Here is a 21,782-nt window from a genome sequence, read left to right on the forward strand (position 1 = left end):
ATCATCCGGTACCTTCATCTCGTGCACGACATGCAGCGCACATCCTCGGGCTCGGAATGGCGGCGATATGACCAAGAGTTTCGGGAGAAGCAGGACGGGTTACGGGTCATGGACTTTGGGTTCAAAGACGTGGAGGTCTGGCTCAAAGTGACCCGGGCATCCCAGCGGGAGGAGGAGACCCAGAAACAGGGAACGGGTGGGCGTCGCGGGGGGTCGTCAGCGCAGGGAACGGGCGCGGACGGGGGATTTGCCAAGACAGGCGGATTGGCCGTTCGCATGGGCGGGCGGTCTGCCCCTCGGGGGAAATGCTTCGCTTTTAACAGCGGAACATGTTCATATGGCAAACAGTGTCGTTTTCGCCACTCTTGCCAGCAGTGCGGTGGAACCCACCCAGCCTCCTCTTGTTTCAAAGGGGGACGACAAGGCAATCGGGGGAAACAACCATACCCTAAGCAGGCCGCGAGCGGGATCGCTCAGCAGAGCACCAACGCCAGTTAAGTTGGAAACGATGGGTAAATGGTTGGGTCTGTATCCTTATAAAAGGGATGCAAAGTTTTTGTTAGACGGTTTTAAGTTCGGTTTTCGCTTGCCTGTTGCAAGCGAAGTGTCCGTGCGCGCGCACAGGAACCTTCAGTCTGCCCAAGCCTTGCCGACTGTGTTACGGGAGAAAGTGGAGAAGGAGGTCAGGTTGGGCAGGATGGAGGGGCCGTTTAAGTCACCCCCGGTGGATGACTTGGTCATCTCCCCGGTCGGGGTGGTACCAAAGAAGACTCCGGGCGCTTTTCGGCTCATTCAGCATCTTTCTTACCCGCCAGGGGCATCGGTCAACGACGCAATACCACCGGCTCATTGCTCGGTGGTGTATCAGTCATTTGACGAGGCGCTGGAGATGGTCCGCGGCTACGGGAACGGGGCCCTCATGGCTAAGATTGATGTTGAGTCAGCTTTTAGATTACTGCCATTGCATCCGGACTCATTTCGCTTTATGGGTTTCCGGATTGGGGCGGAGTATTTCATCGACAAATGTCTGCCGATGGGATGTTCCGTTTCATGCTCGTTTTTCGAGCGCTTTAGCACTTTTCTTCATTGGTGCGTGGAGTCGGCGTCAGGCGGTCACGGGGTTGCACATTACCTCGATGATTTCCTGTGCGCGGGGCCAGCTAATGACACAAGGTGCAGCGACTTGCTGTTTAGCACACGGGCCCTTTTTTACCACTTCGGTGTCCCGGTAGCCAGGGATAAAACGGAGGGTCCGGCCTCCTGCCTATCATTTTTGGGGATTGAAATTGACACAGTGGCGGGAGAGTGTCGCCTGCCCCAGGACAAAGTGTCAAAGCTCCGCGAAACTATTTGCCGTTTCAACGGCTCGCGTAAAGTCACGCTGCGGCAGGCGCAGTCCTTGCTGGGTATGCTGAACTTTGCTTGTCGGGTAATACCGATGGGCAGGGTTTTCTGCAGGAAGCTCGAAAGGGCAACAGCGGGGTGTGCCAGGCCGCATCATTTCGTTCGATTGTCCTCTGAATTAAAAAGGGATTTGGCCGTCTGGGCTTCGTTCCTGGAGGATTTCAACGGGGTGAGCATATGGCAAGCGCCAGCCGTTGACAGCGAGAGTTTGCAGCTTTTTACCGATGCTGCAGGTGCCTCGGGATTCGGTTGTTTTTTGGAGGGATCGTGGTGTGCGGCATCTTGGCCGGGAAACTGGCATAGCGAGGGTCTTACAAGAGATCTGGTGCTGCTGGAGCTTTTTCCCATTATGGTAGCGTTGGAAGTTTGGGGCGATCGGTTGGCTAACCGCAGCATAGTGTTCAGGTGCGATAATCTGGGCGTGGTGCATGCGATTAATAACCAGAGGGCGAAATCGCTAGTGGTGCTGCGGGTACTCGGACAATTGCTTTTGACATGCTTGCGTAGGAACCTATGGTTCCGGGCGCAGCACGTGCCCGGTTTGGAAAACGGAATCGCAGACGCGTTGTCGCGTGGACAGTGGGAGAGATTTTGGGATTTGGCACCTGAGGCCGAAGAGCTAGGTTTTCACTGTCCTGGTTATGTTTGGCAGGTGATCGGGCCGGACTGGAGGGTCTAGCGTTGCGGTCAATCGCGCCGGCCACGCTAAAGGCTTACGGACAAGCTTGGAGTGAATGGGAGGAGTTTGTCCAAGGGCGTCAGCATCAAGGTAAGAGCAGGCATCGGCTGATGCTTTCTTTTATGTGGCAGCTTTACGTCTCCGGTAGGTCACGGGCAGTGGTATCGCGGTATTTGGCAGGCATCTCATTTTTCTGCAAGCTGCGAGGCGTCCCTGACGTAACAAAAAGCGAGGTTCTGCGGAAGGCAATGAAAGGGTGGGCGCGAGTTGCGCCGTCGCCACCGGATAGGAGGCGGCCCATCGATGCGGCGTTGTTGCCGGCCGTCATCAAGGCGGTAGGGCGAGTCGCGTCGTCCAGGTTTGAGACGCTTTTGTTCAGTTTGGCGTTCTCAGTGGCGTACCACGGGGCCTTTCGAGTTTCTGAGTTGGTAGCGCCTTCCAAGAAAGCAGATTCGCGCATGCTGGTCGGGGACGTGGTAGTGGGTGAGAGGTCCTTGCTATGCAGATTGCGGCGCTCCAAGACGGATCAAGTGGGGAGAGGGCGCTGGGTTACAATGGTTCCAGCGCTGGAGGAGAGCGTTTGCCCGGTGGGGCTGGCCATGCAATATGTGGTGGTGCGACCCGTTAAGGAGGGGTCTTGGCTGTTGCATTATGATGGGCTGCCAGTCACGAAATACCAGTTTCGTTGGATGCTGAGTCGTTGTTTGGCGGGTTTGGGCCTCCCACCCACTGCTTTCGGTACTCACTCCTTTCGCATAGGCGCAGCGACGTCGGCGGCTGCGGCGGGTTGCTCCAGAACTGAAATCCAGGCGGTGGGGCGATGGAAGTCGTCAAGTTACAGACGATATATTCGCCCCGTCACATGAGAAGTCGGTTTGCGCTTGGTGCTTTGTTTAAATTGCAATATATTATGTTGTTCCAGTTCTGTGATTTTATGGTGTTGTGCGTATGTTGGTGTTCCCCCCTTTTTTATCCTACTCAGGGATTAGCTACTCGCCGTTGCTGGCATGAGTCGGCAGCGGGGGTCTGGAGTTATTAGCGATTTTTTGCCTGACTTGACGGACTGAATTCTAATCTACAATTCGGCTAATCTGGTCTAATCAGAGTCCCTCAGCAGGTCTTTACGTTTCACCTCCAGCTGAGTTATTACATGTGTTTCCCATTTTATACCCCCCCCCCTCCCTGTTTTTTATTTTGTTTGTTTTATTTGATCTTCCCCCTTTGTGTCTTTAATTGAGCTTTAAATTGGAAACGGAACAGGGTGCAGTCGGCTAGGCCATGACTGCTGCAATAGCGAGATATAAAGTTTTTCTTTTTGGCAGATCCTTCAGTACAAACAATTAATAAGCCTCTTAGTAATCAATTCTACCCCTCTTTTTCCCTTCAGGATGGTTCGAAGACTATTTGCCCATTTGGGTGGTTGGCCACTCTTACATTTACTGGGCGGCCAGGTTGGTGGCCTCGGAAGGGTCTCAGGCATTGCTAGGAACACAGGGTGTCAGATGGCTTGGCTGGCGAGGAATGATGTGGGGTGAGCTGAGGAGTAGGTTAGTGAGTCAGGCCAGCAAGCATGGAGTCCCTAGGGTTTTGGTTGTCCATCTAGGTGGCAACGACCTGGGGAAGAGGACATCCTTGGATCTGCGGTGGGCCATGATACAGGATCTGGCAAGTGTGACCGCGGCATGGACCAATTGTGTGTTGGTTTTTTCCATGATGGTGCCAAGATTGTGTTGGAGGGGTGTGGCGGATGGGCGCCAGATTGATGAGGCCCGGAAAAAGGTGAACGGAGCGGTGGCAAAGTGGGTGCTGTCCCACGGTGGGAGGGTGGTTCGCCACCCGAGGATACGGTTCAGAGACAGCCACCTTTTCCGGCGCGATGGAGTACATCTATCCAATGAGGGGATGATGTTTTTTCTGGAGGATCTAGGTTTCGCTTTGCAGGAGTTAGGGTAGGTTTATGGTGGCGGTGCGAAAGACTGTGGGGATGAGTCTTTCGCTGTTGGCGGAAAAGAACGGCAGTTTTGTATTGTAGGGAAAACTGTAGTGTTTTTACAGTTTGATGTGGTTTAGGTGCACTCACCTCCATCGACTTATGGCCGCTTGACCACCCGTCCGGGAAGGCAGCGGCAGGGCACCCAGGAGCGGTGGGTAGTCACTGTGGGGGTTGAGTTGTCACCTATTACCGGTTTATGGTAAGTTTTAGTAAATTTATAGGGTTAGTTATTTAAGGTTAATTTAGATTAATTGAGCCGTTCTTTTGGGCCGCCACCATATGCCAGCTGGAGCGGCATATTAAATTAATTTCTTTATTACAGGTTTCCTAATGGATAGGGACAAATAAATAGCTAGCAATTTTCTGCCAAAATTCAAGTCTCAGTGTCGTTATTTCTGGTTCTTGGTTATGAATGCTTTACTTTCAAAGAAAGGGGTCCACCAAATATCACTAAGATGTTTAACCGTATGAAAACAACTGAGCCTCTCAACAGATGGCTCAACAATAACCCTTTAGTTAACAATAACTATGTACAAGTATTGCAGACAATCCGCACTTGGGATGGGCGCCCAGCATCCACTACGGACTACGAGAAATAGATTTACCGGTGAGTAAAATCTTATTTTCTCTGACGTCCTAGTGGATGCTGGGAACTCCGAAAGGACCATGGGGATTATACCAAAGCTCCCAAACGGGCGGGAGAGTGCGGATGACTCTGCAGCACCGAATGAGAGAACTCAAGGTCCTCCTCAGCCAGGGTATCAAATTTGTAGAATTTTGCAAACGTGTTTGCCCCTGACCAAGTAGCAGCTCGGCAAAGTTGTAAAGCCGAGACCCCTCGGGCAGCCGCCCAAGATGAGCCCACCTTCCTTGTGGAATGGGCTTTTACTGATTTAGGATGCGGCAGTCCAGCCGCAGAATGCGCCAGCTGAATTGTGCTACAAATCCAGCGAGCAATAGTCTGCTTAGAAGCAGGAGCACCCAGTTTGTTGGGTGCATACAGGATAAATAGCGAGTCAGTTTTCCTGACTCTAGCCGTCCTGGAAACATAAATTTTCAAGGCCCTGACTACGTCCAGTAACTTGGAATCCTCCAAGTCCCTAGTAGCCGCAGGCACCACAATAGGTTGGTTCAAGTGAAAAGCTGATACCACCTTAGGGAGAAACTGAGGACGAGTCCTCAATTCCGCCCTATCCATATGGAAAATCAGATAAGGGCTTTTACATGACAAAGCTGCCAATTCTGACACACGCCTGGCTGAAGCCAAGTCCAATAACATGACCACTTTCCACGTGAGATATTTTAGATCCACGGTTTTAAGTGGCTCAAACCAATGTGATTTTAAGAAACTCAACACCACGTTGAGATCCCAAGGTGCCACTGGAGGCACAAACGGGGGCTGAATATGCAGCACTCCTTTCACAAACGTCTGAACTTCAGGTAGTGAAGCTAGTTCTTTCTGGAAGAAAATCGACAGAGCCGAGATCTGTACCTTAATGGAGCCTAATTTCAGGCCCATAGTCACTCCTGCTTGTAGGAAATGCAGAAATCGACCTAGTTGAAATTCCTCTGTTGGGGCCTTTTTGGCCTCACACCAAGCAACATATTTCCGCCATATGCGGTGATAATGCTTTGCAGTTACATTTTTCCTGGCTTTAATCAGCGTAGGAATGACTTCCTCCGGAATGCCCTTTTCCTTCAGGATCCGGCGTTCAACCGCCATGCCGTCAAACGCAGCCGCGGTAAGTCTTGGAACAGACAGGGCCCCTGCTGCAGCAGGTCCTGTCTGAGCGGCAGAGGCCATGGGTCCTCTGAGATCATCTCTTGAAGTTCCGGGTACCACGCTCGTCTTGGCCAATCCGGAACCACGAGTATTGTTCTTACTCCTCGTTTTCTTATTATTCTCAGTACCTTTGGTATGAGAGGCAGAGGAGGGAACACATAAACTGACTGGTACACCCACGGTGTCACTAGAGCGTCCACAGCTATCGCCTGAGGGTCCCTTGACCTGGCGCAATATCTCTCTAGTTTTTTGTTTAGGCGGGACGCCATCATGTCCACCTGTGGCCTTTCCCATCTATTTACAATCAGCGTGAAGACTTCTGGATGAAGTCCCCACTCTCCCGGGTGGAGGTCGTGCCTGCTGAGAGTCTGCTTCCCAGTTGTCCACTCCCGGAATGAACACTGCTGACAGTGCTAGTACGTGATTTTCCGCCCATCGGAGAATCCTTGTGGCTTCTGCCATTGCCATCCTGCTTCTTGTGCCGCCCTGTCGATTTACATGGGCGACTGCCGTGATGTTGTCTGACTGGATCAGTACCGGCTGGTGTAGAAGCAGGGATTTTGCCTGATTTAGGGCATTGTAAATGGCCCTTAGTTCCAGAATATTTATGTGTAGGGAAGTCTCCTGACTCGACCATAGTCCTTGGAAGTTTCTTCCCTGTGTGACTGCCCCCCAGCCTCGAAGGCTGGCATCCGTGGTCACCAGGACCCAGTCCTGTATGCCGAATCTGCGGCCCTCTAGAAGATGAGCACTCTGCAGCCACCACAGCAGAGACACCCTGGTTCTTGGAGACAGGGTTATTAGGCGATGCATCTGAAGATGCGATCCGGACCATTGGTCCAACAGGTCCCACTGAAAGATTCTGGCATGGAACCTGCCGAAAGGAATTGCTTCGTAAGAAGCCACCATCTTTCCCAGGACCCGCGTGCAGTGATGCACCGATACCTGTTTTGGTTTCAGGAGGTCTCTGACTAGAGATGACAGCTCCTTGGCTTTCTCCCCCGGGAGAAACACTTTTTTTCTGGACTGTATCCAGAATCATACCCAGGAACAGTAGACGTGTCGTCGGAACCAGCTGTGATTATGGAATATTCAGAATCCAACCGTGTTGGTGTAGCACCTCCTGAGAGAGTGCTACTCCCACCAATAACTGCTCCTTGGACCTCGCCTTTATTAGGAGATCGTCCAAGTACGGGATAATTAAAACTCCCTTTCTTCGAAGGAGTATCATCATTTCCGCCATTACCTTGGTAAACACCCTCGGTGCCGTGGAGAGTCCAAACGGCAGCGTCTGGAATTGGTAATGGCAATCCTGTACCACAAATCTGAGGTACTCCTGGTGAGGATAGTAAATGGGGACATGCAGGTAAGCATCCTTGATGTCCAGGGATACCATGTAATCCCCCTCGTCCAGGCTTGCAATAACCGCCCTGAGCGATTCCATCTTGAACTTGAATTTTTTTATGTATGTGTTCAAGGATTTCAAATTTAAAATGGGTCTCACCGAACCGTCCGGTTTCGGTACCACAAACAGTGTGGAATAGTAACCCCATCCTTGTTGAAGTAGGGGCACCTTGATTATCACCCGCTGGGAATACAGCTTGTGAATTGCCGCTAGCACAGCCTCCCTGTCTGAAGGAGTAATCGGCAAGGCAGATTTTAGGAACCGGTGGGGTGGAGACGCCTCGAATTCCAGTTTGTACCCTTGAGATACTATTTGCAGGATCCAGGGATCCACCTGTGAGCGAGCCCACTGATCGCTGAAATTTTTGAGGCGGCCCCCCACCGTACCTGGCTCCGCCTGTGGAGCCCCACCGTCATGCGGCGGACTTGGAAGAAGCGGGGGAGGACTTTTGCTCCCGGGAACCTGCTGTTTGTTGCAGCCTTTTTCCCCTACCTCTGCCTCTGGACAGAAAGGACCCGCCTTTTCCACGCCTGTTTTTCTGAGTCCGAAAGGACTGTACCTGATAAAACGGCGCCTTTTTAGGCTGTGAGGGAACATGGGGTAAAAATGCTGACTTCCCAGCAGTTGCTGTGGAAACTAGGTCCGAGAGACCATCCCCAAATAACTCCTCACCCTTATAAGGCAAAACTTCCATGTGCCTTTTTGAATCTGCATCCCCTGTCCACTGGCGAGTCCATAAGCCTCTCCTAGCAGAAATGGACAATGCACTTATTTTAGATGCCAGCCGGCAGATCTCCCTCTGTGCATCGCTCATGTATAAGACTGAGTCTTTTATATGCTCTATGGTTAGCAGAATAGTGTCCCTGTCTAGGGTGTCAATATTTTCTGACCGGGAATCTGACCACGAAGCGGCAGCACTGCACATCCATGCTGACGCAATAGCTGGTCTAAGTATAATGCCTGAGTGTGTATATACAGACTTCAGGATCGCCTCCTGCTTTCTATCAGCAGGTTCCTTGAGGGCAGCCGTATCCGGAGACGGTAGTGCCACCTTTTTAGACAAACGTGTGAGCGCTTTATCCACCCTAGGGGGTGTCTCCCAACATGCCCTATCCTCTGGCGGGAAAGGGAACGCCATTAGTAACTTCTTAGAGATTACCAATCTTTTATCAGGGAAAGCCCACGCTTCTTCACACACCATTTAATTCTTCTGATGGGGGGGAAAAACTACGGGTAGTTTTTTCTCCCCAAACATAATACCCTTTTTAGTGGTACCTGGGTTTATATCAGAAATTTGTAACACCTCTTTCATTGCTTCAATCATGCAACGAATGGCCTTAGTGGGCATTAGACTAGACTCATCGTCGTCGACACTGGTGTCAGTATCCGTGTCGACATCCGCGTCTGCCATCTGAGGTAGCGGGCGTTTTAGAGCCCCCGATGGCCTTTGAGACGCCTGGACAGGCACGAGCTGAGAAGCCGGCTGTCCCGCATTTGGCATGTCGTCAAATTTTTTGTGTAAGGAGTCGACACGTGCACGCAATTCCTTCCATAAGCCCATCCACTCAGGTGTCTGCCCCGCAGGGGGTGACATCCCTTCTATAGGCATCTGCTCCGCCTCCACATCATTATCCTCATCAAACATGTCGACACAGCCGTACCGACACACCGCACACACACAGGGAATGCTCTTACAGAGGACAGGACCCACAAAAGCCCTTTGGGGAGACAGAGTGAGAGTATGCCAGCACACACCAGAGTGCTATATAATGCAGGGACTAACTGAATTATGTCCCCTATAGCTGCTGTTATATGTAATGCGCCTAAATTTAGTGCCCCCCCTCTCTTTTTTTACCCTTTTCTGTAGTGTAGACTGCAGGGGAGAGCCAGGGAGCTCCCTTCCAGCGGAGCTGTGAGGGAGAAATGGCGCCAGTGTGCTGAAGGAGATAGCTCCGCCCCTTTTTCGCTGACTATTCTCCCGCTTTTTTATGGATTCTGGCAGGGGTAATTTTCACATATATAGCCTCTGGGGCTATATATTGTGGTATTTTTGCCAGCCAAGGTGTTTTTATTGCTGCTCAGGGTGCCCCCCCTAGCGCCCTGCACCCTCAGTGACCGGAGTGTGAAGTGTGTATGAGGAGCAATGGCGCACAGCTGCAGTGCTGTGCGCTACCTTGGTGAAGACTGATGTCTTCTGCCGCCGATTTTCCGGACCTCTTCTGGCTCTGTAAGGGGGACGGCGGCGCGGCTCCGGGACCAAACACCAAGGCCAGTTCCATGCGGTCGATCCCTCTGGAGCTAATGGTGTCCAGTAGCCTAAGAAGCCCAAGCTAGCTGCAAGCAGGTAGGTTCGCTTCTTCTCCCCTTAGTCCCTCGCTGCAGTGAGCCTGTTGCCAGCAGGTCTCACTGTAAAATAAAAAACCTAATTATATACTTTCTTTTTAGAAGCTCAGGAGAGCCCCTAGTGTACATCCAACCTCTACCGGGCACAAAATCTAACTGAGGCTTGGAGGAGGGTCATAGTGGGAGGAGCCAGTGCACACCAGGTGACCTAAAAGCTTTCTTTAGTTGTGCCCAGTCTCCTGCGGAGCCGCTATTCCCTATGGTCCTTTCGGAGTTCCCAGCATCCACTAGGACGTCAGAGAAAATAGAATGCATTAATTGCAAAACAACTTCTTAGCCGAAAATATAATCTGCTTGCTACATACTGTACATTACAGTGTAGCCACTGGTTAGCCAAAGGGAAGAGGAAGACGAGTAGCGCCAAAGGTAAAGAAAATGGTAGAGGTGACCGAGTCCTGCTAAATACTGCGAATCAACGTTCACACATTGGATGGCACAACTGTTAAAATGTAAAAATAAAACAAAAAAGCGACGATCTTGGGACCGATAATCATTCATGACGCACTCCAAAGTTTCTAGTAACCTTATCTCTGAAATGTATAGAAAAAAGAAAGTTCCATACAGCAGCAGATGCCGGTTACATCTTTCGAGCTGAAATTAAACATGATCATTATCAGACAGGGAAATTTAACAAGATGTGATCACAGGAAATGCAGACCTCAAAAAAGAACAAAAATTTTAAAAAATAAAAATATTTGATATTTTTTTTATCAATGCCGAAATAGACTTTATTCTGCCTGGCATATTTCTCTGCAGTATCACTTATTGCCTAATGATTGCCTTAGTACTGAGCAGATTGCATTATCTTCTCTATGATAGCATGCAGTTGTAGCCATTTTTTGCCTGCTCGGTCTGATATTAATCTGAGTGTGTGCGCTGCACCCGTCTTGGCGCCGGTGATAGGATCTGACCTGCCGCTGCACGCCGTGGGGTATATTTACTAAGATGGGAGTTCTATTTAAGATGGTATGTTGCCCACATCAACCAATCAGATTCTGCTTCTCATTTATCTAGCACCTTCTAGAAGATAATACCTGGAATCTAATTGCTATGAGCAAATATCCCATCTTAGATAGAACTCCCATCTTAGTAAATTTACCCCCATTTGTCCAAAACAATGAGCCCATATTGTGCAGGTTTTGTAGTATCTATGAATTTCCAATAATCTCTCTGCCGATAGGTCAATTAGAAATGTCACCTCTGTGGCGATCTTGGGACACATAAATGTTCAGATTGGAATAAATCTGCAGTATGTACAGTGAAAATTGAATGTTCTCAAGGTCATTTCATCGCTCAGTTGGCCTCTTTCAGACCTGATCGTAGCTGTTCAAGGCTACGATCAGCCACCCTGACATGCGGGGGGACGTCCAGCACAGGGTTAGTCCGCCCCACATGTCTAGCCCTCCCCACACGCACAGTTACAAAAGCATTGCACAGCGGCGATGCTTTTGTACCTGAAGAGTAGCTCCCTACCAGCGCAGCTCCTGCATGCTGGCAGGGAGCTACCCGTCGCTCTCCGGGGGCCCAGGGGCTGCGTATGACATCATACATCCGCTGCGGATCACCCCCCGCACGGTCCAGGCACGCCTGCGTTGCCCGGACCGTGCCCCCAAAACGGCGGACCAACACCGCAGGCCCGCCCCCTCCCTCCCAGCAACCGCCTCTACCTGTCAATCAGGCAGAGGCGATCGCTGGGCTGAGATGCTGATAGCATCTCTGGCATGCGCCGGCGTACTGCAGCGCCTGCGCAGTACAAACCTGATTGCCCGCTGTGCGAAAACACACTGTAGCGATCAGGTAGCCACAATAAATTATAAAGTTAGATGGATAGTGAGTGACATCGGTCTCCCCCCTGTCACACAGCTATTATGCCCTGTCAGTCACTGAGTATGGTAGTTCTGGAAATAACACCTAACACATACTTGCCTACTCTCCCGGAAGCTGCGGGAGGCTCCCGTTTTTTGGGGTAGAGTGGGCAGGTCTCCCGCATCCTGCTCGCACCCTAGTGATGCGAGCAGGATGAGAGATAACCTCCCGCATTCGCAGGTTCCGTCGGGTGGAGAAGGGGTTAAAATGATGCAAATCGCGTCATTTTAGCCCTGCCCCCTTCCCGCGGACCCGCAAATTGCGGCATTTCCCGATGTGGGGGCGGGGCTTAGTGATGTCAGTCCGGCCCCACCCCCCGAAGACACCTGCTGCGTCTCCTCTCCGGGCTTCTCCCGGAAAGGAGAATTAAAATGTAGGTAAGTATGACCTAACAGTATGAAAGGGACTGACACAGAGGTTGACTTGGGAACGCCTAGAAAATGGTCCTGACCCGCCTGCGTTTTTCACGCTCCCGTTACCTCCCCCAAATTGTGACTACCTGTCACACATTTTTGGTATAAATCATCTGTGTGTGCTATCACTATTCAATCGCTGCACGTGTGCCGTGGCAAAAAAAAAAAAAAATTGCGGCCCTGCATTCAACATTGGCACTGCCTGCACCTGGGAATAGGCCCAAAAGTACAGTATGCCTGTCCATAGGTGTACATTGGATTGCTAAACCTTGCTAATTCACCATCAATATTATTAGAAAATGTAAAATGTACAAATAGAAAAAAAAAATCCTATATTTTTAGCATCCGTAACATTTAAAATGTCTGAGTGAAAATATAAAAAGTTATTAATAATGTTTTTTCTCTCTTTTTTTGCCATCAGTTCTAATGATAAACAAGACGTCTGATCCTGGTGGTTTTGGATTTAGTTTCCTAGAACATAGGCAACGTGTGGCACTACATCTGCTGTTGAACCACACATCCCAGCATGCTCTTTTACAGTTCTCCTGTTAGTGCATGCTAAAAGTGTGGCAAGACTTGCTGGGAGGTGTAGTTCCAAAGCAGTCGGAGTATCACACGTTGCCTGCCCCTGATGGTGCAGGCCCCGGGATTTGGATGCGACAATTAACACCAGCTTTTGCTGCCATTAGCCCTGAGAGGGATCCAATCTGATCCCTCCTAGCACCCCCGCTTCACACTGCACATGCTCAGAAGGACTACCGGGTCCAAAACCTGAAAATCCAGTGATCGCAAAGGACAGGTCTTATCGGGTGAGCTGTCCTTTGTGGTCATAACCGCATTTCCATGTACATACCCGAAAGGTATGTATGCAATAAGAGGTGGGATGTACTGCATTGTAGATGCATTGCTTAGTACATCCCGCCCTATAAGCCCTAAGGTTGACAGACCCAGCTCTAGTGCAATCGGGTCCTAGGTAGTGTAGAGCATTATATTTCTGGGCCACTGACCAGTAATGGCGGGGAGAGGGAAGGGGGGTAGAGATAAAAAAATGATTAAGTATTTCAGACACTATAATTATAAATAACTATGAGTCGCTTCATCGTAACCACACCTCACAGATGGGTGTCTCGCACAAACCACACTGCATTCCTGTGACCACTGCACAAAGGTGTGATTGCCATTTGCAGGATGATGTACTGTACAGTAGGCAGTGTTCATTTTGACAAGGATTTTCAATTTAGTTTTAATCTTAGTCGCTTCCTTAGAATTGTAGCTGGTTTATGCTAGTCACATTTTAGTCTTTTTCTTTTTTTTTTTTTTGCTTCATTTTAGTCAAGATTTAGTCAGTGGATCTCAGTTTTCATTTTAGTCAATGTTTTAGTCATAACATTTTAATGATCTAGTAATGGATTTTGCTGAAAAACATTTCTCTAAAACTCCCTTGAGAGGTTTGCATACCTTTTAACTGTGGGGGTCATTCCGAGTTGATCGCTCGCTAGCAGTTTTTAGCAGCCGTGCAAATGCATAGTCGCCGTCCACCGGGGCGACTATGCAGGAATGCGAACGCCTGTGCAGCAGAGCGCCTGCAAACACATTTTGTGCAGAACAAGACCAGCCCTGTAGTTACTTATCCTGTGCGATGATTGATGCGACGAGTGACACGGTAATGACGTCAGATACCCGCCCAGCAAGCGCCCGGCCACGCCTGAGTTTTTCCAAACCCTCCCAGAAAACAGTCAGTTGCCACCCAGAAACGCCCTCTTCCTGTCAGTCTCCTTGCGATCGGCTGTGCGATTGGAATAGTCGCTAGAACCAGTGCAAAACCACATAGAACTTCGTACCCATACGACGCACGTGCGCAGTGCATATTCATGCGCAGATTAGCCATTTTTTTCACTCATCGCTACGCAGCAAACAACGGCAGCTAGCGATCAACTCGGAATGTGTTTAGTAATCTAGGCTCAGTAGGCTGAGAATGTGTTACATACAGAGTCTGACTTACCGCAGTGCTCCTATATATCATCTGTGCTCAGTAGGCTGAGAATGTGTTACATACAGAGTCTGACTTACCGCAGTGCTCCTATATATCATCTGTGCTCAGTAGGCTGAGAATGTGTTACATACATAGTCTGACTTACCGCAGTGCTCCTATATATCATCTGTGCTCAGTAGGCTGAGAATGTGTTACATACAGAGTCTGACTTACCGCAGTGCTCCTATATATCTGTGCTCAGTAGGCTGAGAATGTGTTACATACAGAGTCTGACTTACCGCAGTGCTCCTATATATCTGTGCTCAGTAGGCTGAGAATGTGTTACATACAGAGTCTGACTTACCGCAGTGCTCCTATATATCATCTGTGCTCAGTAGGCTGAGAATGTGTTACATACAGAGTCTGACTTACCGCAGTGCTCCTATATATCATCTGTGCTCAGTAGGCTGAGAATGTGTTACATACAGAGTATGACTTACCGCAGTGCTCCTATATATCATCTGTGCTCAGTAGGCTGAGAATGTGTTACATACAGAGTCTGACTTACCGCAGTGCTCCTATATATCATCTGTGCTCAGTAGGCTGAGAATGTGTTACATACAGAGTCTGACTTACCGCAGTGCTCCTATATATCATCTGTGCTCAGTAGGCTGAGAATGTGTTACATACAGAGTCTGACTTACCGTAGTGCTACCATATATCATATACAAATTAATGCCTTAAGCTTGTTGGAACAAACAAGTGCAATGTACAATCCTATTTCCCTCAAAGCAGGTCATATTTATTTTCTGCACATTATTTAGAACACATCATTTAATTTAACACCCTACTTCCAGTGTTAATTCCAGTGTCCTCTGACAAGGATTTTACATTTAGATTTAGTCACTTTTTTGCTTTGTTTTATTTAAGATTTATGGGGACATTTATTAAGCAGTGATAAGAGCGGAGAAGTGAGCCAGTGGAGAAGTTACCCATGGCAACCAATCAGCACTGAAGTAACATCCATAATTTGCATACTATATAATGATACAGAGCTGCTGATTGGTTGATGGGGCAACTTCTCCACTGGCTCACTTCTCCACTCTTATCACTGCTTAGTAAATGTCCCCCTTAGTCAGTGGATTATCCTGAGTGCAAATAGCGCTGCTGTCGCCCAGTTACTCCCACTCAGTAGCGCATAAAGGCTGAGAATAGCAAGATCCAGCCACAGAGCACGCAACTCCTCACAAGCAGACACACAGAGTGCTCCCGCAGTGGAATAACCTTTACACGTGTATTTGTGAATGCTACAAGTTTTTTGTTATCGGATCGCTGGATTTATATTTTATGTTAAATATACATCTTCTGTAATCCGAGGCTGAACTTGTGAGTGGTAGGCCTAGGTGCAAAAATACGCCCTGGGCTCCACATCTTCAGCCCCACAGGAAGTAGAGGGTGACAGCAGGGGGCAGTGGAGGCAGAGTGTGACTGGGAAGGCTGAGAATGGCAGTGGGAGCCAGAGGTTGGCAGTGGGTGTCAGGGGGAGGCAGTGGGTGACAGGGGGAGGCTGAGAATGTCATGGGGGTGACAGCAGGAGCCAGAGGGTGGTAGGGAGGAGCAGACAGTGACAGTGGTTGACAGCAGGAAGTAGTGGGTGACGGGTAGGCTGAGTGTGACTGGGAAGGCTGAAATTGTCAGTGGGTGCAGCAGGAGCCACGGGGTGGCAGGGAGGAGCAAAGGGTGACAAGGAGAGGCATTGCATGAGTGGGAGCGGTAGTGGGTGGCAGTGAGTGACAGCAGGAAGCAGTGGGTGACTGGTAGAGGCAAAGGGTGGCAGAGAGGCAATGATTGGCAGTGGGAGGCAGAGAGTGACTAGAGCTCAAGCTCATTACCACGCCCCTCCCCTACCCTCCCCCTCTGCCCATGGCATGACAGGAAAGTGCCCTGAAAGCCTGAGTCCTTCTATGACACTTATCAGGCCCTCTCCCCCGCAGCCTCACACTTCACCCTGGTTGCATCTACTCCTGTCACTTACCTCAAGCTCAGCCACCAGCAGCATGAATCCCCTCCTGAATGCAGTGCTGCCCCCTCCCCGATCAGCACCCAGGGCAACAACGTCATTCGGCTACAGAGCACTAGATGCTATTGCTGTGGCAATGAGGGAGGCAGGGAGAGACAGGGGCCCAGCACACACTTCCTCTCGCGCAGCCCGGCTGGGGAATCGGTGGTTGGTAATCACCACTAACACATTCTCCCTATATTGAGTTGGACAATGTGATCCGGGGAGAAGTGAGAGAGAGATCGCAGCCACGGACCCCTTGGTGCACCAGCTGCACCACTGGTAGTTCCACCACTGCCTGTAACGTATACCCTGTGTTAGGTGAACAAGTGACATCATTGGCTCCTAGTGAATTGATAGGCCAGGCTGCATTCCAATAAACACTGGTTCATTCTCCCCTAGTGATCTGCTGCACTGGGGAAAAAATCAATTGTGTGGAAAGTGCCGCTGGGCATTGACCAGATGTCCGCCTGCGCACACAGCGGGCCCTTGTGGTGTGTGAGGAAAAACTTGCGATGCCGGCAGGACGCCATGTACTCTTACGTAACCGCACACGACTTCGATGTTGGGAATTGAATCCCCCCCCCCCCTCCATTATCCTTCCGTTTGTTTCCCAAACGATCCCCCGACGCACCCTTATATATATATATATTTTCTTCAGTATTATTTATTACATTTCTTATATAGCGCAGAAAATTCCGTTGTGCTTTACAACTGTAATATTAGAATTGAGATACATGTTATATAACGCTGTTATAGTTTCCTGGTTGTATTAGTACCTTCACGTTGAAATATATCCCTTTGTGTCTGTGAAGACTGTTATTGATTGCAGATATGGAGGGAAAAGAAGGCTTTACAAATAAATATATATATATATATATATATATATATATATATATAATTTGGTCAGCCCGCAAAGTACAAATCTCTCTGAGTAGGTTACAGTGGTTTCTGGTTAAAAGCAGAAAATAGTACACAAATAATCTGCTACAGGTCACATTCCTGTATAATATCTGTATTTCCACAGTGCATACTTTGCTTTTATGTAAAGCCACACATAGAACTGATCTGGGGGGTGTTATTTACTAATAGATAATACAGGTGGCGGGAACTGGCTGCGCAATTCTGCAGATTTACAGCAGCAATCATTTAAAAGACAAAAACAGGACGGTTACATTATTGCCACTACGGGCTAAATCGCCGCAATCACACCGGTTCCTGCAACTCGCAGGCTATAACATATGGGCCTATATAAGAACCAATCAAACGCTTTCTTTCATAGCCTAATTCCCTGCATTTTCCCAACCACTGCGTGTTAACACTTCCAAACGGTCACTTCCTGTCCATCACTTTCCCATGAAATCCTCACTGCAAGCGGGATTGCAGCAGCACCTTACCACATGCGCAATCTGCCGATAAACGGTCCGTCGCGTGAACATCACCCATAGCGTACAAACATGAATGAGGCCCTATAACTGCTGATGTTTTATTATTATTGCTTACCCAAAGAGATATTGGTTAAATCCATCTGCTTATTATTAAGCTTGTGCTCATTACATACTTACTACCTCCTCTGTAAGAATAATCACTTTGATACTAATACCCCTTTCACATCGCACTAAAAACCCGGTATCGACACGGCATATTGCCGTGTCGAAACGGGTCCGTGTGCGATGGGAAAGGTCCAATTCTGAATTAGCGGGTCACCTGACCCGGTAATTCAACCCGGTAAAAAAGAAGCGTTCTTACCGGGTTGATTACCGGGTCAGGCGCAGTGTGAATGGGAGCCGTTCCGATGCGACACGGCTCCCATTCACAGCATAGGCAGAGGCGGCGCAGGAGATGAGCTCATCTCCCGTCGCCGCCTCCACCCCCGCCCCTGCTGCTGCTGCGCCCTCCGCCTGCTATGGCAACCGACCCGGTATATTGCCGGGTCGGAAAGCCAGCAACGGAGCGCAAATGCCGGATCCCACCCGGTAAGTACACGTTTCTCTTACCGGGTAGGATCCGGCATTTGCGATCTGAAAGCGGCATAAGTGTAATTTCATTTTTTGTTACATGTGGTATGTTTATAAATAGTTTGGATAAAGCAACTTTGTTTTTCCACGCTGAGTCCCACTGAGTCAATCATTCTCTATGACAGACCACACATTCAATTTATACAGTATTTATAGCGCAGAGTAATCTACCCTTTTTTGTTCTAAGAAATTTGCAAGCTGTTTTTACTCAGCTGCTTTAATTAAAATAAAAAAATAGAGACGCATTCATCTATTCAGCGCCGAATTTACAGTTTGAGATTATTGTTTCCAACTGTTCTTTTTTTCCTATAACTGCACCCCTGCATATCACAGACCATGTGACACAAGCTCACAGCCATATTTCCCATTTAGCAACAGATTTATTTGCTGTGGTTTTGGTCAGTGAATGCGCCTTGTGTCTTGTTCTATTCCACAAGCGCTCAACAAGGGGACTTCCTGTGGCTGTGGAACCATAAGCTCCAGCATGCCACTGCAGGTCTTGTCAGACATTGCATGCTGGGACTTACAGTTCTACAACCACTAAACAGCTAAAAGTTTCCTAGAATTTTTTGAGATTTTGGGGGTCATTCTGAATTGATCGCTTGCTAGCTGTTTTTAGCAGCCATGCAAACGCTATGCCGCCGTCCTCTGGGAGCGTATCTTAGCTTAGCAGAAGTGCGAACGAAAGGATCGCAGAGCGGCTACATTAAAATATTGTGCAGTTTCTGAGTAGCTCCAGACCTACTCAGCGCTTGCGATCACCTTAAACACAAACACGTCACAAACACGCCGTCCGTCCGGCCAGCCACGCCTGTATTTTTCCTGGCACGCCTGCGTTTTTTCGATCACTCCCTGAAAACGGTCAGTTGACACCCAGAAACGCCCTCTTCCAGTCAATCACTCTGCGGCTGCCATTGCGATTGAAAAGCGTTGCTAGACCTTGTGTAAAAATACATTGCCCGTTGTGAAAGTACGTTGCGCGTGCGCACTGCACTGCATACGCAGAAGTGACGCGTTTTCAATTAATCGCTGCGCTGTGAATATTTTTCACTAGCATTCAACTCGGAATGACCCCCTTTATGTTATGGAGATGATGTAGAACTGACAAATAATAACATTGACAAATATCTATTGGCAGATAACTACTGATAATATTAATTAAAGGAGAACTATGAACAGATTTTATATTGGCTAAAATTAAATATAACTAAGTTTGCAAACACATCGCTTATTATCTTTATATAGCTGCTGGGGGAAGATGCTCCAACTGACAGAAGATATTACTGTACAACACAATAGGAGAAAACTAGTTTTAAAAAGTTAAATTCTAAGGACTCGAGCGTAATGAAAACTTTTATTTTGTGACAGGAGCTGGCTGATACGTTATCTCTTTCCAACGCATAGTACACAGACCCCCTTAGTGTTTTGTGGGGACTATCGCTAAGTATAAGCATTTATAGATTGATGACCGTTAGAAACTGATTGTTTGATACTTTATCTCTCTCCAAGCTCCACGTTATCTCTCTCCAAGCTTTGATAAATCTCCCCCTATATTATTAATCGGCATTTCCATACTATATCAAGCATGAACGCTGCAGGTATCGCCACAATGGCACAAAATAAAAAGAACTTGTGGGCAATATATACACAGATATAAATACAAGTGGTTGCTCAGCAACAGATTACTTTTATATACTGTATAATGTAATCAGGTAATCCCTCTTGGTTTTGTAGAGCTGCGGTCTGTATGTTTGCACTTTGGTCACATCATTGGAAAAGGCAGAAAAATATATATATGTATTTTGCAGAGATAGGGACTTGCACTTTTCTGTACTTCGTGCTTTAAAGCCAAGTCACAGGTAACTTATTGGGTCTGATTTATCCAAGAGTTTTATCATATGCAATGAGTTTTAAAACTATGATGAATGGTGCTCTAGCCAATCAACTCCTGTCATAAGTTTTAAAAAATGACAGTTGGGAGCTGATTGGCTGGCGCACCATTTATTACATACGAGTTTTAAAACTCGTTGTGTGTGATAAAACTCGTTGATAAATCAGACTTTGTTTTTTTAGTTTTTATACTGATATTTGCATGAAAATAACCAGAAAATACACTGACATCTTAGTAGGAAGTTTCCGGACTCTATTTATGGACCATACAATGCTCGCTCTGTACTTGCGTCTATTATATAATAATATTGGAACACAAGGTTCTGTGAATGCAGAGACTTACCTGATCTTCAGTCAGCAGGCAGAGTTGTATCTTGCACTGATGAAGTAAAGGTTCCTTTTATCTAGTCATCTCTATAACCCGCCTACCCCCTGTCTCGTATCTACAATCTGGGACACGGATGCAATGCAAAAGGTGACCTCAATACTCCAAATGTAACCTTTAGATGAGTCTCTGCACCAGATACACAAGACCTGACCTGAATTGTGAGGACCTTCTATCCTGTGCAGCGGCACGCAGAGCGGACCAACAGCTAGTCGCCACACAGACTATCGGCCTGATTCTGAGCTGCACGAAAGAGTGAAGGCAGCCACGTCTCACGGTTTTTAGCAAACTGCGCATGAGGCATAAATGCAAGGGGCTTCGTTGCGCTCACCCCCCTGTCGTCATTCCACCGCTCAGGATGCCGATGTTGGGACACAGACATTTGGCATCCTGTGCGCAGGTATATCATACTGAATATATATATATATATATATATATATATATATATATATATATATATATAATGTGATGTGCACCGGACATTTTTCGGGTTTTGTGTTTGGATTCGGTTCCGTGGCCATGTTTTGGATTCGGACGTGTTTTGGCAAAACCTCCCTGAAATTTTTTTTTGTCAGATTCGGGTGTGTTTTGGATACGGGTGTTTTTTTACAAAAAAACCCTCAAAAACAGCTTAAATCATAGAATTTGGGGGTAATTTTGATCCCATAGTATTAACCTCAATAACCATCATTTCCACTCATTTCCAGTCTATTCTGAACACCTCACAATATTATTTTTAGTCCTAAAATTTGCACCGAGGTCGCTGGATGACTAAGCTAAGCGACCCAAGTGGCCGACACAAACACCTGGCCCATCTAGGAGTGGCACTGCAGTGTCAGACAGGATGGCACTTCAAAAAAATAGTCCCTAAACAGCACCTGATGTAAAGAAAAAAAGAGGTGCACCAAGGTCGCTGTGTGACTAAGCTAAGCGACCCAAGTGGCCGACACAAACACCTGGCCCATCTAGGAGTGGCACTGCAGCGTCAGACAGGATGGCAGATTTAAAAAATAGTCCCCAAACAGCACATGATGCAAAGAAAAAAAGAGGCGCAATGAGGTAGCTGTGTGACTAAGCTAAGCAACCCAAGTGGCCGACACAAATACCTGGCCCATCTAGGAGTGGCACTGCAGTTTTCTAGCGAGAGGATGAGTGCTTCCATCCTCATTTGAAGCTGAACCAGTAGCCATGAACATAGGCCAGGCCCTCAGCCGTTCCTTGCCACTCCGTGTCGTAAATGGCACATTGGCAAGTTTACGCTTCTCCTCAGACGATTTTGATTTAGATTTTTGGGTCATTTTACTGAACTTTATTTTTTTTGGATTTTACATGCTCTCTACTATGACATTGGTCATCGGCCTTGGCAGACGACGTTGATGGCATTTCATCGTCTCGGCCATGACTAGTGGCAGCAGCTTCAGCACAAGGTGGAAGTGGATCTTGATCTTTCCCTATTTTACCCTCCACATTTTTGTTCTCCATTTTTTAATGTGTGGAATTATATGCCAGTAA

General features: G+C 48.1%; 1 protein-coding gene across 4 annotated transcripts in view; it reads right to left on the minus strand.

The window, feature by feature from the left end:
- The window catches only part of IL23R (interleukin 23 receptor), a 120,596-nt gene that overhangs the window by 77,537 nt on the left and 21,277 nt on the right, over positions 1 to 21,782 (minus strand). Inside the window, exon 1 of one of the 4 annotated variants that reach the window (XM_063939131.1) lies at positions 20,229 to 20,258. The exons of the other annotated variants lie outside the window; for them this stretch is intronic. The gene's annotated coding sequence lies outside the window, so the exon portion shown is untranslated. Of the gene's footprint in view, positions 1 to 20,228; positions 20,259 to 21,782 lie in introns of those variants that run through there. 4 annotated transcript variants of the gene reach the window in all.

Source organism: Pseudophryne corroboree, chromosome 9, assembly GCF_028390025.1.
Source record: "Pseudophryne corroboree isolate aPseCor3 chromosome 9, aPseCor3.hap2, whole genome shotgun sequence".
NCBI lineage: Eukaryota > Metazoa > Chordata > Amphibia > Anura > Myobatrachidae > Pseudophryne > Pseudophryne corroboree.